The sequence below is a fragment of the Salvelinus sp. IW2-2015 genome, linkage group LG9 (genome assembly GCF_002910315.2).
Source record: "Salvelinus sp. IW2-2015 linkage group LG9, ASM291031v2, whole genome shotgun sequence".
NCBI classification, from domain to species: domain Eukaryota; kingdom Metazoa; phylum Chordata; class Actinopteri; order Salmoniformes; family Salmonidae; genus Salvelinus; species Salvelinus sp. IW2-2015.
The window spans coordinates 25,711,977-25,727,620 of record NC_036849.1 but is presented as its reverse complement, the minus strand read 5'-3'; the positions used below and the strand labels follow the sequence as shown (position 1 = coordinate 25,727,620).

Here is a 15,644-nt window from a genome sequence, read left to right as displayed (position 1 = left end):
GCGGTCCAAACGATTCTAGAAAAACAGCTGTGCAACGCGAAGCGGTTTGGACTGCCTAGTTACATCCCTCTACATGGATGGTTTATCTCATGCTGTATTCAGCTAGTTAATGAGATGTCGTTATGAAATTATCACAATTATGTCTTTATCTGCTGTTCTGTACTCGATCAGTTGCGTCAGCTGCGAGCAAGATCCAGTACCGGGCCAAACTATCGCGAAACCTAACAAGCTGTCCAGTCACAGACACATACTGAGGGCTCCAGTCATTTCACACCTGTCCACCATCCCCAAATCCCATGTAGAGACCCATCGCACGTTTTACCCTGCACTGTTATCTACGTAGCACCCTATATTCTCATACTGCATGATGGTGTCTGCGTGAGAAGATGCTAGACCATGGCTGAGCGTATCTCCTTATCTAAACCAGTAACAATATCAGATCAGCGACCAATCTCATCTAACTAGACCTGGTGTTGGGAGCTTCCTTGGTAGCATCTTTGTCATTAACAATAAGTTGCTTAAGATACACGTACCCTCAACTTGCCGATAACCTTGATGACTGGGTCCCATAATAAGACTCTGTAATGAGCTAGGTGTTTCTAGCCTAGTGGTTGGGCTCCTGTTGTTTCATCATACTCTCTCTATAATAGAGTTGGTTTACTTTCTATATGCCGTTTGTCATTCTGGACGCGTACCGTCCCCGTGCTCAGCGTACATCACATGAGATAACATGCTCCATAGCCACTAATCGACAGCCCTGCTCTCCTCACCACATGGAATCCCTAAAGTTCCAGATACAGGGTGAAATCCCCGATAATCTCGCAGTATCACTGCTGTTCCTTAGCTGCCTATGAGAATTCGGAATCATCTAGCAAAATTACGTCTGCGTGGTCTTTTCTCGATCACCCGGTCGCCATATCTGGTGAACAGTGTCGTGCGAGGCAAACCATAGCTATTACCCAAAATACGCAACAACGCGAATAACGCAGGTAGCAGCATGACACAACCACACCCAGATCTACAGATAGTACACTTAAACACTCAAACTAGAAGTCGTCACACACAACACAGCCCAGTTTAACTGTGTCCTAGTACGATAACATCCGTGCTACTACACACCTAGCACACATCGTGTTCACAAACACCACACATGCGGATCTAAGCCGAGAGCAACACACCACAACTCTACATTAGGCAGTATCTTTCACAAACACTACATCACATCTGGGTCTACAAGAACGACATCACAATACGGTCTCCACTCATCATTCTCAACACTCAACATGGGTGCTCGTCTACATTCCATCGAACAAGACACGGCTTAAAGCCCACATCTCTGATAACGTCTGTTCCAAATAACTAAACAAACACTCCCCCATCTAGTTCTCCAAACACCCACAACACAAATCGATCTCACGACCTCAAACTAACACACTTTAGGTCAATTAAAACACACCAATCCATAGCCTACAATTGTCTCGAAACATCACAACTACACATGATCCACTCTACACAACCACTACTTATCATGTCTCAAAACGACACCTCGTATGTCTCTCAGTAACTCACTATGAGACGTGCTCAGCAAATACAACAGTCGACAGATCTCGTGACATACAGCTTCTCGGTCCTACACTCCTGATACACTCAGGGTCACAAATCACAACACCACCAGAGCGTTCACAACACAACTTCACAACAGCACAGCAGAGATATCTAGCAACCCAACGCATCACATGGTTCAGATCACACTCGACATATCTCTCTCTTTATTATCAGTGGCACTTCTACTTTCCATGAGAAATTCATGCCTCGCATAGCGTTGGTCTTTAATTATTCGTGTGTGTTAGTGGTTGTATCTTCTCCGTGGGAGTCCGACGAACATGATCATTTGTGATGTTCTCTAGCTCCAACACTCAAATCACAGATAATTCTCCAAAAAATCACGTACATATTGTACAATTCTTATCAATTACAGACACTCTTATCCATAATATTGCACTGTTATCATGTACAGTAGTATCTTGTAGATAGCTATGAATAGGCCAAACCATCCGAATACCTACTCAGTCGTTAAGACTTAATACATTTTCCTTAATTATACTAAACGTACACAGCAGAGGGAATGTGCGTACCAGACTGATTCTCAATACCATTCCCTACTCTCTTTTTTTCTATAGCCATATAATCTCTACATAGGGCATCTCAGCTGAACAACCTACTCCTCCTCTCCTCCTACTCTCCCACTTTGCTTCTCACTCCACGATTATTGTAAATTTGTTTCTCCAATTTTACACATCTTTCACAACATTAGATTCAATTAAAATAAAATCCTCAGGCTTAGAGGTCATGCTCACACGAGTAGCTCCCTAGTAAGACTGATCCACTAGTCGAAATATATACATTGATGTGCCGAAAGTATATGTTTGCCACTCAATGCTGTCACCTCTACAAATATTTTTTAAACGAACCATAGATATACTCTATATTTATAATATCGAAATACAGGTATATTCGACCCTTTACATTGCGATACTCGAGACAGATCTCTCTGAAGAATGAACTCAGTGTCTGATATAATCTCTCATTTGATCGATCCTTTTTCCAGAGAGAATTATAGTATCGTGATTTTTAAAGTTGCAAATGAATTTTCTGCTACATTGCTATATATATATGGCGATATTACCGAACTTTGTAAATCTCCTTGACGAATATTTCCTATACTCCCCAGTCTATTGATTATTACTCTCGATGTGTATAAGCTTGCAAATGTATAGGAAAGATTCACAACACATTATGGCTATAACAACCTCAGATGTTCTATTTACACTGTTAGTCCTATGGAATGTTAATGTGTTTTGTGATAGAATATATTGATCATGGGTAAAAAAACTCTATCTTCCTATTAATCAATTACATATCCTAGAAACTAACGGTCCGTGTATTTGTTAATTTGTCACTTGTAGACAGGATCAAAGTACAAGGTGACCAACGGTTCTGTTAATAAAATCAGACTTGTGTTCACGACTATCTCATCTGATAGGTGCATTGTGCTATGATCGTTCCTTTATCTTATTCCTATCGGGCGGCGTATACTATGATCCCTGACGTCGTCTCATTATTGTGGGGTCTAAGCAGATGGTTTACTACTGCTGCCACCTGATCCCCTTTCTTGTACTCACCTTTTCTGGTTGTTTTGTTGCGACACTTATTGTTTTACACCTGTTTACGATTTAGGTTGGAGTTGGGAAGTTGGAAGTTTAACAGTACCTATCTTATATGCCGGTTGGTCTGCGTCCAGTGGTACCTGCTACTATCTTGCGCGTGACTTTCTTGTTCTGCTCGATGTTATGTTTGAAGTCTCCTGTCTCCGTATTCACCTTTTATTGTTATTTACTCATTGCTCGTGGACTGGCACTCTCTGAAGGGTCCAAGCCCCGGACTCCTTGTATGATCTGTCGCCGGCAAGTTCCTGCGAATTTAGCCCTGTTTTCGGTCGATATCTTTGTCTTACTGGGAGCCTCACATGTGTCCCCTGCGCCAATAAAAACATTTACATCTTTCCCATACTAGCTTACCATTCTTACTCTCTGCCAATACCGCACCACTACGCTTCTCTTAGCCATGCAGCACCCGCTTAACTTACTATTTTATAGTCCTCCGAATCGTCAGCATCAAACAACTCATATGTCCGTGAAGTACACACAGCTCTACAACTCAAACTCAGCACATGCAACCTATTGGTCTCTCTCTCTCTCAACACTCACGCCTTATCAGGTCAATATTTATCACTTAATACTTCACCTCGTATATCAGGATGACTCATAGTTTGTTATGTATGTGAATTTAATCCATATGTAGCCTCTTCTATGAGCAGAAGAAGCGTCTCATAAATCTTTAGTGAATTTTTGATGTTCTTTTAACTTTGGGGTTGTACACAGTGCCTCTGCCGTTGGTACTGTACAAAACAACACCCGACATGATTGGTCCTACCTTTCGACAAACGTACCCAGAGACGTACTACTTATCTTCCTCCATATTTGTATAGCCATAATTATCTTCACATTTCAGTCGATAACAAGATTTCAATAAAGGACACTAATACGAGGCTAATCATCCTTAGTGCTGATAATAGCCTAATGCAAAAATATTTATGTATTGCACCGAACTCAGTAACCTACTCCACATAAATTCACGTCTTTGTGTTCCTGAAACTGGTTAATAAATACGATACACACAGGTGGATTGGTCGAGATTTCAGGATTTTTGCGCAATAATATTTCCCGCTCTAACTACCAGAGATCCACACCGCGATACTAAATCCTATCTTTCTCGTCTCCCTTACAGATAAAGCACTCATGTACTTACGCAAGTATTACTGTCAAAAAACCACGGCACAATGAGGTGTCGAACTTCCTAAAGCCAGTCCAAGCATCATGCGGTCTTTCGTCATAAGAAAATGCTGAGGAGCGCGTGTAATTCTGTCTCGGACAGTGCGCAATGGAAGACAGATACTTTCTCAGTGACTCAAAGCTCCAATCTCTACAATCTCGAGCTCTCTGCATCCACAAGAGCACGCCACCCATATAACAGGCACATCCCTATTTTGAGCACCCTAGCATTTTAATGTGCCTTGCTGATGCAGAACACCGGTGCCCACCAGCATTAATTTATCTGTCTGTCGTAAGAATGTCTCTATATCCAATTAGATAAATGCATGGGATTCCAAGTTAGTACGAATGCAGGTTAGTAGGCGCTATAACAAGGGATCCGTACCACTACGTGTCAAAACGCGCCGAAGCACACTTCGCTCTTCTCCTCTACATTCCTACAAACTCCCTGTGCCAGTGTATCAATTGGCTGACTGTATAAGATCTCTCTCAGCACAGGTGATGTGCATGCACCAGATAGTTTCCCTCCACCATGGCGTGATACAGCTATAGAAAGAACGATATACAGATACTTATTTGTATGGGCCGAAGCACGGCAATAAATCTAGTCTAGTGTCCCTGTCATCGTCCGAAATGCAAACTGACATTAAGTGGTAACGTTATTTTAACAGCGTGATTGATGACTGGTCGCGCAGATCTGCTATATACACACGACAAGAGACAGAGTGCGCTACCATCAATTCTCGCACAGTTAGAAGCTTATGAACTAGACATCCAATAACCCATTCATTCGAATTGGATGACTATCACTATTACTGGCTTAAGAGATCAACCAAAGTCCAAGGTGACCCGACCCTGACCTCCATCCCATATGAAAATATTGGCGCCTAGTGCAGAACTCTGACAACAGCACATTGCACAGATTCTCTCTCGATTACCCCTCTATATCGGTAAGGGTGCGCTAAGGATCAGTACAGTTAGTAAGTTCAAAAGGTTTACCACTAACCAGACCATATAAGCATGCCCAAACTTACCACTTTATAACTCATACTACTCAGCCACTGATCAGGGTTGGATACACCAGCTTCCCCTGACATTACTTCGAATCGCTCAGTAAATAAAATTCAGTACCACCATTATGTTGCTTAGGTCAAGTGGTGTGGATCACCAGCTATTGATTAACTAATTTAGTGCGACTGTGCGATAAATGAAATGTTCAGGAAACTGAATTAATAAGAGATCAGCGCAAGATGGCTACCTATCTATAATCTATCACTTTTATTTGTTTATCACTATGTTTCCCAGTGGCGGTCCAGGAAAGCTGGTTATATGTCACTCAATTTCTGTTAAGTATTGTGGTCCCGCCCTTGCCTATTAATTGTTGGTAATAATCTGGGTTCAAACGATGATTAAATTGTTCGAATGTGGATCAAGCTTCACAAGCCGCTTTATACACCTATAAAAATATAGATTAGCGACTGTCGTGCTGGACTCCTATTATTGGTGCCTCCTATGCCTACTCCTGCATGCCACATAGAATTCCATCCGTTTATCATTCAGGTTTGTATAGGCTCAAATCCTCTTATGATCGGCTACACCCTTTTTTCGTTTTCTGCTCCACCTCATACATTCTCTCACTAGGATTGAGCTCAGGGCTTGTGGGATGCGCGTCTCCCAATACCTTGGTCTTTGGTTGACCTTAAAAGCACATTTGCACAACTTGGTTGAATGATGACTAGGGTTGTTCGATTTGGCACTTTGTGAACATTTAGGACACATCCATGCACATGTATAAGCGGTTAACTCATTACTAGCAGGATATCTATCTTGGAGATTAGCCTTCTAGAGAGAATATATCCACTATATAATGATTCTCTCTGTGCCTCATGATTGCCATCATTAGTTTTGTTGAAGACTTGAGCTAACCAACGTACAACACTCTCGAAAGGCTGTAATGCAAAAAGCCTGTAACTTCTCCCCACAAACATGCTGTGCCCCCAGTGCTTCCCACGGTTGGGATTGAGTTCATTGGTTGTCAAGCTCCCTGTTTTCCCCAAACATAGCCGTGCTATAGATAATTACATTGCGCCCGAAACAATTCTATACTATTATCTTTTCATTTCTAGACCAAATAAGAGGTACATTGTACTCCATAAATAGTATCCATGCTCTTTTTGTGTTCCCCATGCATTGTCTAGTTAGCACCGTTGTGACTTAGATGGTAGGAATAGTCTGGCTTGTTTATGCAGTTATTTGGAGCAGTGGTCTTCTACCTTATGTCTGTATGCTCGTCTCTCTTTCTCATTGGTGTAGACGTATGATAGCTTTAATTCTTCATAATGTAGGTGACTGTCTTATTGACTCATGTAGAAATAGTTAATGGAGTAGTCTATTTTTACCTAGTTTTATCATGTGCGCTATTCCCAGCAATACGTGAGAAGTGATTCACTCTTATGTTGTTCTTAATGAATGTATTAGATTATGTACTCTATTTACGGCCACCCAAGGTCGACGTTCATCTACTAGAGGACATAGACACGTCTCCTTCCCTGAACCATGATAATTATTCTTATATCGTGACATGTAGCAGATCATGAATTCTATATGTGTAGATGATGACATTATGTATATGTGTATATTGTATGATAATAGTTTTCTTACTGTGCTGTTTAATGTGATGAGATGTTGTTTAATGTTTATTTCTACATCGTGTAGATGTATAAGCGGGTAATGTATTCTCTAGTCGTAATGTATCGCATAATCTATTTCTATATATGTGTAAGGACAGCGCTTGGAGAAGAGAGACATGACAGGGATGATGACACCATCTTTAATAATATAACGCTATGATAATATTCTATATGTGTACATGTTCATATAATTTGAATGTTTGTATGATGTATGATACAATGTATTATCGTATATGCTGTGTATATGTTATGATAATGTGTATATATATGCTCTATTCTACATGTGTAGATGTACGCGAATATGCTGTAGAGTCATCATAATAGTATTCTCTGATGTATAGATGCCCTTTAAAAGGTTTCTGTATAATGCATATATGTTATCAATGTGTACATCGTTCAATCATTCATGTTATATGTGTAGATTATATAGATTTTCTATATTTGTAGAGTATGATCATGTATTCTATATGTGTATGATGTATATATATGTATCTGTATGTGTAATGTATAATAATGTATTTTTCGTGTGAATGATGTAGATGGTTCTTTTTTTGTATTCTATTGTGTAGATGTATCATAATGTATTATATATGTGTTGTGTAAAATATATGATAATGTCTGTTTTGTGTTAGTTGTGATCAATTATTCTAATATGTAAACAGTTCAATCATGAACTTTATATGTGTAGATGTTTGATTCATGTATTCTATATGTGGATATATGTATTTCAATAATAGTAGTTATATTCATGTTCACTGCTTACTTTGATGTGTAGCATGTATATAATGTTATTCGTATTTTGTTTCATATGTCGTTATATGTATAATACTTCCTTATTTGTCAATATGTTCCTGTAGATTATACAATCATGTATCTGTATTATGTGTACGACTTGTCATAATGATGTATTCCTTATCATGTGCTAGCTGTTATAATAGATGTCATTTATTTGTGTAGCACTATGATTTGTATGATTGCCTATCTTGTGTATCCTTTCTGGTAGATGTATAATAATGGAATCAATTCTATATGTGTAAATATATCGATAATGTATTTATGTGTAGATGTATATAATGTATTCTATATGTGTAGATGTTAATAATAATGTATTCTCTATGTTATCATGTATCGAGAATGTTTATATATGTTTATTCTAACTTTGTTGACTGTATAATAAAGTTTTTTATATATGTTGTTCAGACTGTATTGATTAATGTACTTTTCTTGTATTGTATATGTGTAGATGTATGGATACTGTCTTTCGTTGTGTATTGTTATGGTAAGATGTATGATAATGTATTCTATTGTGTATTGTATAGTGTAGATGTATGGAAATGTATTTTCTTGGTGTATTGTTATATGTTGTAGATGTATGATTATGTATTTTCTTGCGTAGTATGTATATGTGTAGATGTATGATAATGTATCTATTTGTGATTGTATATGTTCAATGTTAATGACGTAATGTATTTTCTTTGGTATTGTATATGTGTTAGATGTATCGATATGTACTCATTTGCTGTATTGTATATGTTGGTAGATGTATGATCGACCCTGCAGCCTTTACTTCTCCCACCTGCTGCTGGGGAGGAGATCCAGCTCCTACTTCATCATCCCCAGTTGCTAAATACATCTACACATGTAGAATAAACATATATAACACATTATCATACATATACACATGTAGAATACATTATCATACATATACACATATAACATACATGATCATACATCTACACATATAAATTCATGATTGTACATGTACACATATAGAATACATTATCATACATCTACACATATAGAATACATTATTATACATATGCACATATATAATATATTATCATAAATCAACACATATAGAATAAGCTATCATACGTCTACACATATAGAATAAACATATATAATACAGATTTCCTACATCTACACATATAAAATACACATATAGGATACATTATCATACATACAGTTGAAGTCGGAAGTTTACATACACCTTAGGCAAATACATTTAAACTCAGTTTTTCACAATTCCTGACATTTAATCCTAGTAAAAATTCCCTGTCTTAGGTCAGTTAGGATCACCACTTTATTTTAAGAATGTGAAATGTCAGAACAATAGTAGAGAGARTTATTTATTTAAGCTTTTATTTATTTCATCACATTCCCAGTGGGTCAGAAGTTTACATACACTCAAATAGTATTTGGTAGCATTGCCTTTAAATTGTTTAATTTGGGTCAAATGTTTCCCACAATAAGTTGGGTGAATTTTGGCCCACTCCCCCTGACAGAGCTGGTGTAACTGAGTCAGGTTTGTAGGCCTCCTTGCTTGCACACGCTTTTTCAGTTCTGCCCACAAATTTTCTATGGGATTGAGGTCAGGGCGTTACCTTGACTTTGTTGTCCTTAAGCCATTTTGCCACAACTTTGGAAGTATGTTTTGGGCCATTGTTCATTTGGAAGACCCATTTGCGACCAAGCTGTTTCATTAGACCAGAGGACATTTCTCCAAAAAGTACGATCTTGGTCCCCATGTGCAGTTGCAAACTGTAGTCTGACTTTTTTTATGGTGGTTTTGKWGCAGTGGCTTCTTCCTTGCTGAGTGGCCTTTCAGGTTATGTCGATATAGGACTCGTTTTACTGTGGATATAGATACTTTTGTACCTGTTTCCTCCAGCATCTTCACAAGGTGCTTTGCTGTTGTTCTGGGATTGATTTGGACTTTTCGCACCAAAGTACGTTCATCTCTAGGAGACAGAACGCGTCTCCTTCCTGAGCGGTATGACGGCTGCGTGGTCCCATGGTGTTTATACTTGCGTAATATTGTTTGTACAGATGAATGTGGTACCTTCAGGCATTTGGAAATTGCTCCCAAGGATGAACCAGACTTGTGGAGATCTACAATTTTATTTTCTGAGGTCTTAGCTGATTTCTTTTGATTTTCCCATTATGTCTAGCAAAGAGGCACTGAGTTTGAAGGTAGGCCTTGAAATACATCCACAGGTACACCTCCAATTGACTCAAATTATGATAGGCTATCAGAAGCTTCTAAAGCCATGACATCATTTTCTGGAATTTTCCAAGCTGTTTAAAGGCACAGTCAACTTTGTGTATGTAAACTTCTGACCCACTGGAATTGTGATACAGTGAAAAAATCTGTCTGTAAACAATTGTTGGAAAAATTACTTGTGTCATGCACAAAGTAGATATCCTAACCAACTTGCCAAAACTATAGTTTGTTAACAAGAAATGTGTGGAGTGGTTGAAAAACAAGTTTTAATGACTCCAACCTAAGTGTATGTAAACTTCCAACTTCAACTGTATGCACATATAGAATACATCTACACATATAGAATATATAGAATAGATATACATCTACACATCTACAATGCATTCAGAATCTATTCAGACCCCTTGACTTTTCCCACATTTTCTTACATTACAGCCTTATTCTAAAATTGATTAAAAAAAAAGTTTTTCCCTCATCAATCTACACACAATACCCCATAATGACAAGGCAAAAACAGGTTTAGACATTTTGTTTTTCCCTCATAAATCTACACACAATAACCCATAATGACAAGGCAAAAACAGGTTTATACATTTTTGCAAATGTATACAATTTTTAAAACAGAAACATCTCAAGGATGATCAATGGAAACAGGTTGTACCTGAGCTCAATTTAGAGTCTCATAGCAAAGGGTCTGAATACTTATGTAAATAAGGTATTTTTGTTTTTAAATTGTAATACATTTGCAAAAACATCTACACCTGTTTTTGCCTTGTCATTATGGGGTATTGTTTGTAGATTGCTGAGGATTTTTATTTAATGAATCAATTTTGTTGAAATGTGAAAATTGTAGAAATCAATTTACAAAATGTGGAAAAAGTCAAGGGGTCTGAATACTTTGGAAAGCACTGTATGTTTATATTTATAAATAATAATATATTTATAATACATGATCATGTATCTACAGATATAGAATACATGATCATGTATCTACAGATATAGAATACATGATCATGTCCCAGAGAGATACAACATAACAACATATTAAAGACCAACTAAGCACTGATTAGTACAGCTGATAATAAACAGTGTGTGTGTGTTTGAGACCGTGTGTGTGTGTTAGACTCGTGTTGGTGGTTTTGTTATGACGGGTTTGTGTTGTAGCCGTGTGTGTGTTTAGGACTGTGTGTTGTTCATCTCTTGTTGTGCCGTGTGTTGTTTCGAATCCGCTGTGTGGTTTTGACCATGTTGTCGTGTGTGTTTGATGACGCTGTTGTGTTTGAACGGGGCTGTGTGTGGTGAACCATGTGCGTGTTTTGACCGTGGTGTTTTGAGACTGGTGTTGTGTTGTGTTTGAACTATTGGTGGTGGGGTTTGACCATTGTTGGTGTGTTGGTTGTTGATCACCATGCGCTCTGTGTGTTGAGACCGTGCTTTTGCTGTGTTGAGAGCATGTTGTTGTGGTTGTGTTGCGACCATGTGTGTTTTGTACCGGTGGGTTGAGACCGGTGATTGTTATGTACCGTTGTGTGTGTTTGAGACCGTGTGTGTGTGTTTGAGACTGTGTGTGTGTGTGTTCTCTGCTCACCTGGTATCCGGGGTTGAAAGCCATGTACTGGTGACACTGTTCACAGTGGTGGTAGGTGTTGTAGGCTGCGTATTTGGACAGTTTGATTCTGGCCGTACGCCTCCGCAGATACACGTCCTCCTGACGTCTGGGGATTCCTGGGGGGAGAGCAGGGGCTGGGCGTTAGTCGACCAGGAGAACACCAGTCAACAACCATGAAATAACCATAGAGCATCTGAGAACCAGAACCACATACTGTACACAGCTACAGAGTTTAGCCAATCATTGGTTATCTAGTTAGTTTTTTCTACAATAGTAGAACAAGAGACCAGGAGGTCCAACACAATGATCTAGTAAGACTGCCTATGATAATGTTATGGTCCTAGAGAGACGTCCTGCTCAATGTCCAACCATCAGTGTTGGGGTAGTAGTCAGGGCAGTAAACAGTGCTGATGTCTTCATATTTGGGGTGGTGGACGGTGTAGTCAAACGGCATGCCCCTCAGTGTGTCTGTGACTGGCCAGGAGGCACATGTTGGCCGGTACTGGACACGCTCCAGCTGACCACCTATACAACACAGATATGTATATATTCATAACACATTCATAACAGCTAATAGCGCCTTAAAACAACCTCATGTAGGGTTATCTGAGTCCAAACCGCTTCCGCGTTTGCACAGCTGTTTTCTAGAATCTTGGACCGTTGGCTATGATAGTTTTGAAGTGTCAACACGGCCCAGATGATGTATCTATCTGTCATCACATTCAGTTGAATGGAAGGTGCTCTCACAATGAGCCACAGGACTATTAAGACTCTGCACCCTTCACTGCTCTAATATACAATATCACAGAGGTGTAAAACACAATTCAGAGACCCACAGCCACAGTGGTTATGGGAGTGTTGTCATGGTAACTCACTGAAGTTGATATCTTCCTCATCATAGATGTCCACCTCCATCAGTCTGATCAGCATACGAGACAGGATGCCCAAAAACTGGAGGTACGCCCCTGTCTTCCCCACCTGAACAGTTTACAGGAGTCAGTATGGTGTGTGTTTGTTTTGGTGTGTGTGTGTAAGGCTATGTATGTATGTGTGTGTGTGTGTGTGTGTGTTTCCACTGAGCAGCAGCCTGCATGTGTGTATGTCTGTGTATACCTGTGGGGGTCCACTAGCAGCAGTCTGCATGTGTGTATGTCTGTGTATACCTGTGGGGGTCCACTGAGCAGCAGTCTGCATGTGTGTATGTCTGTGTATACCTGTGGTGTTATGGGAGTGTTGTCATCGGTAACTCACTGAAGTTGAATCTTCCTCATTCATAGATGTACACCTCCATCAGTCTGATCAGCATACGAGACAGGATGCCCAAAAAATTGAGTACGCCCCTGTCTTCCCCACCTGAACAGTTTACAGAGTCAGTATGGTGTGTGTTGTTGTTGTGTGTGTAAGCTATGTATGTATGTGTGTGTGTGGTTGTGGTTTCCATGAGCAGCAGCCTGATGTGTGTATGGTCTGTGTTAACCTGTGGGGTCCACTAGCAGCAGTCTTGATGTGTGTATGTCTGCTGTATACCTGTGGGGTCCACTGAGCAGCAGTCTGCATGTGTAGTTATGTCTGTGTTATACCTGTGGGGATCCACTAGCCAGCAGTCTGCAGTGTGTATGTCTGTGTCATACCTGTGGGTCCACTGAGCCAGCAGCCTGCATGTGTGTATGTCTGTGTATACCTGTGGGGGCCACTAGCAGCAGTCTGCCATGTGTGTATGTCTAGTGCTATACTGTGGGGGTCACTAGCAGCAGCCTGCATGTTGTATGTCTGGTATTACCTGTGGGGGTTCCACTAGCAGAGTCTGCATGGTGCTATGTCTGTGTAATACCTGTGGGGTCCACTGAGCAGCAGTCTGCGGGATGGAAGTTGTCTGTGCGCCCCTGTGCCAGGGCGGTTGTTGCTGTCAGTGTGAGGCTGTGGTGATGGTCCACTGGCGGTAATACAGAGACGTGTTCTGACACGTCATATCTTACGTAGCAGAGGTCTGACACAGAGAAGGGAAAGCTTCATTAGAAACGTTGATATACAGCATCATCTACTCAACTGTTGTGTGTGTGTGTATGTTGTGATGTGTGTGTGTGTGTGTGTTGTGTGTGTGTGTTGTTGTGTGTGTGTGTGTGGTGTGTTGTGTGTGTGTGTGTGTTGTTTGTTGTGTGACTTTTTCCTACCTGAAGGAGCTGGGCCCAGGTCACAGACCGGTGGTAGAGGAGGTGCAGCGAGCAGCCCGCTTCCCGTCGCATGCCTTGATGAGTCATAGAGTCTTCCGTCGGCAGCAGCAGAAGGGGGGGCGGCTCACCCTCGTTGCCCAGGACAGCCCTGAAGGAGAGAGAGAAATCCAAGTAGTGGACTTGGAGGGCCGGCCCTGGGTGTTGGGGGCGGTGAGGGATCTGGGGGGTGGTGGGGGATGGAGGGGTCCGCAGCCATGCTATCGGAAGGTTCGGGGGGCTGGAGAACCTGAGTGGAGGGGGAGGGACAGAGAGCGATGTGGACCAAGCCAGGAGGTTCAGATTTCAGAGCTTAGAGGGAAGAGAAGAGTAAGAGGTTAGAGAAGAACAAAAAGGTGATTATAACTGTTGATATAGAAGAACACAGAGTGATTATACTGTTGATATAGAGAAGAACACAGAGTTAGTTATACTGTTTGATATAGAGAAGAACACAGAGGTGTGGTTATTACTGTTATATAGAGAAGAACACAGAGGTGATATGACTGTTGATATAGAGAAGGAACACAGAGGTGATTATACTGTTATATAGAGAAGAACACAGAGTGATTATACGTTGATATAGAGAAGAAACACAGAGGTAGTTTACTGTTTTATACAGAAGAACACAGAGGTGAGTATACTGTTGCATATAAGAAGAACACACAGGTGAGTTATACTGTTGAAAGAGAAGAACACAGAGGTGAGTGATACTGTTGATATAGAGAAGAACACAGTGTGGTTATACTGTTGATATAGAGAAGGAACCCACAAGAGGGTGAGTGTCTTTTACTGTGATATAGAGAAGAACACAGGGTGAGTTATACTGTTATATAGAGAAGAACACAGAGTAGGTTCATACTGTTGATTATAGAGAAGAACCACAGAGGTGACGTGATTGTACTGTTGATATAGAGAAGACAAAGAGGTAGTTAACTGTATATAGAACACGGTGTTATGTTTGATATAGAGAAGAACACAGAGGTGAGTTATACTGTTGATATAGAGAAGAACACAGAGGTAGTTATACTGTTGATATAGAGAAGAACACAGAGGTGAGTTATACTGTTGATATAGAGAAGAACACATGAGTACTGTTAAGAGACACAGGTGAGTTATACTGTTGATATATAAACAGTCAAATGTGTTGTTAAGTGTTAGAAACACCTGATATTGTCTCATTTAATTGCTAGAATTTAGTTGTATTTAATTTAACTGAACATCTCTCACTGTTCTCTCCCCCTCCTCCTCGTTGTCGGTGCTGTTGAGTTTGTCTGAGTCGCTCTCTGATAGGTCACTGCCCAGGCCGGGGGCGTGGCCGTGTGGATTGTGACCCCTGGGACTCCACCCTCACCAGGTAGGCCGCCAATCCTAGCTCCTGCTCCAATGCCGTGCGCTGCAGGTAGGAGGAGCTTATCACACGCAGATCACAGTACTTCAGTGATCTGGTCGGAGGAGAGAGAAATACACAATCAACCAATCCAATGTGTGCGTATGTGTGTGCTTGCGTGCGTGTGTACCTGGGTAGGGACTCTCCCAGGGGGTCTGCCCCAGAGAGGATGAGGATGCAGGGCAGGGCCTCTAGCTCCAGGTGGTACGAGACAACCAGTCTGTCTCCTGGATCTTCAGCCATGTCTGGACACCAAACCCAAAACACACACACACACACACACACACACACACACACACACACACACACACACACACACACACACACACACACACCACACACACACACACACA

At 40.7% G+C, this 15,644-nt stretch overlaps 1 pseudogene; it reads right to left on the bottom strand.

Moving 5' to 3' along the window:
- LOC111969047 (protein GREB1-like) overlaps nucleotides 1-15,644 on the bottom strand; it is a 26,796-nt pseudogene that overhangs the window by 3,644 nt on the left and 7,508 nt on the right.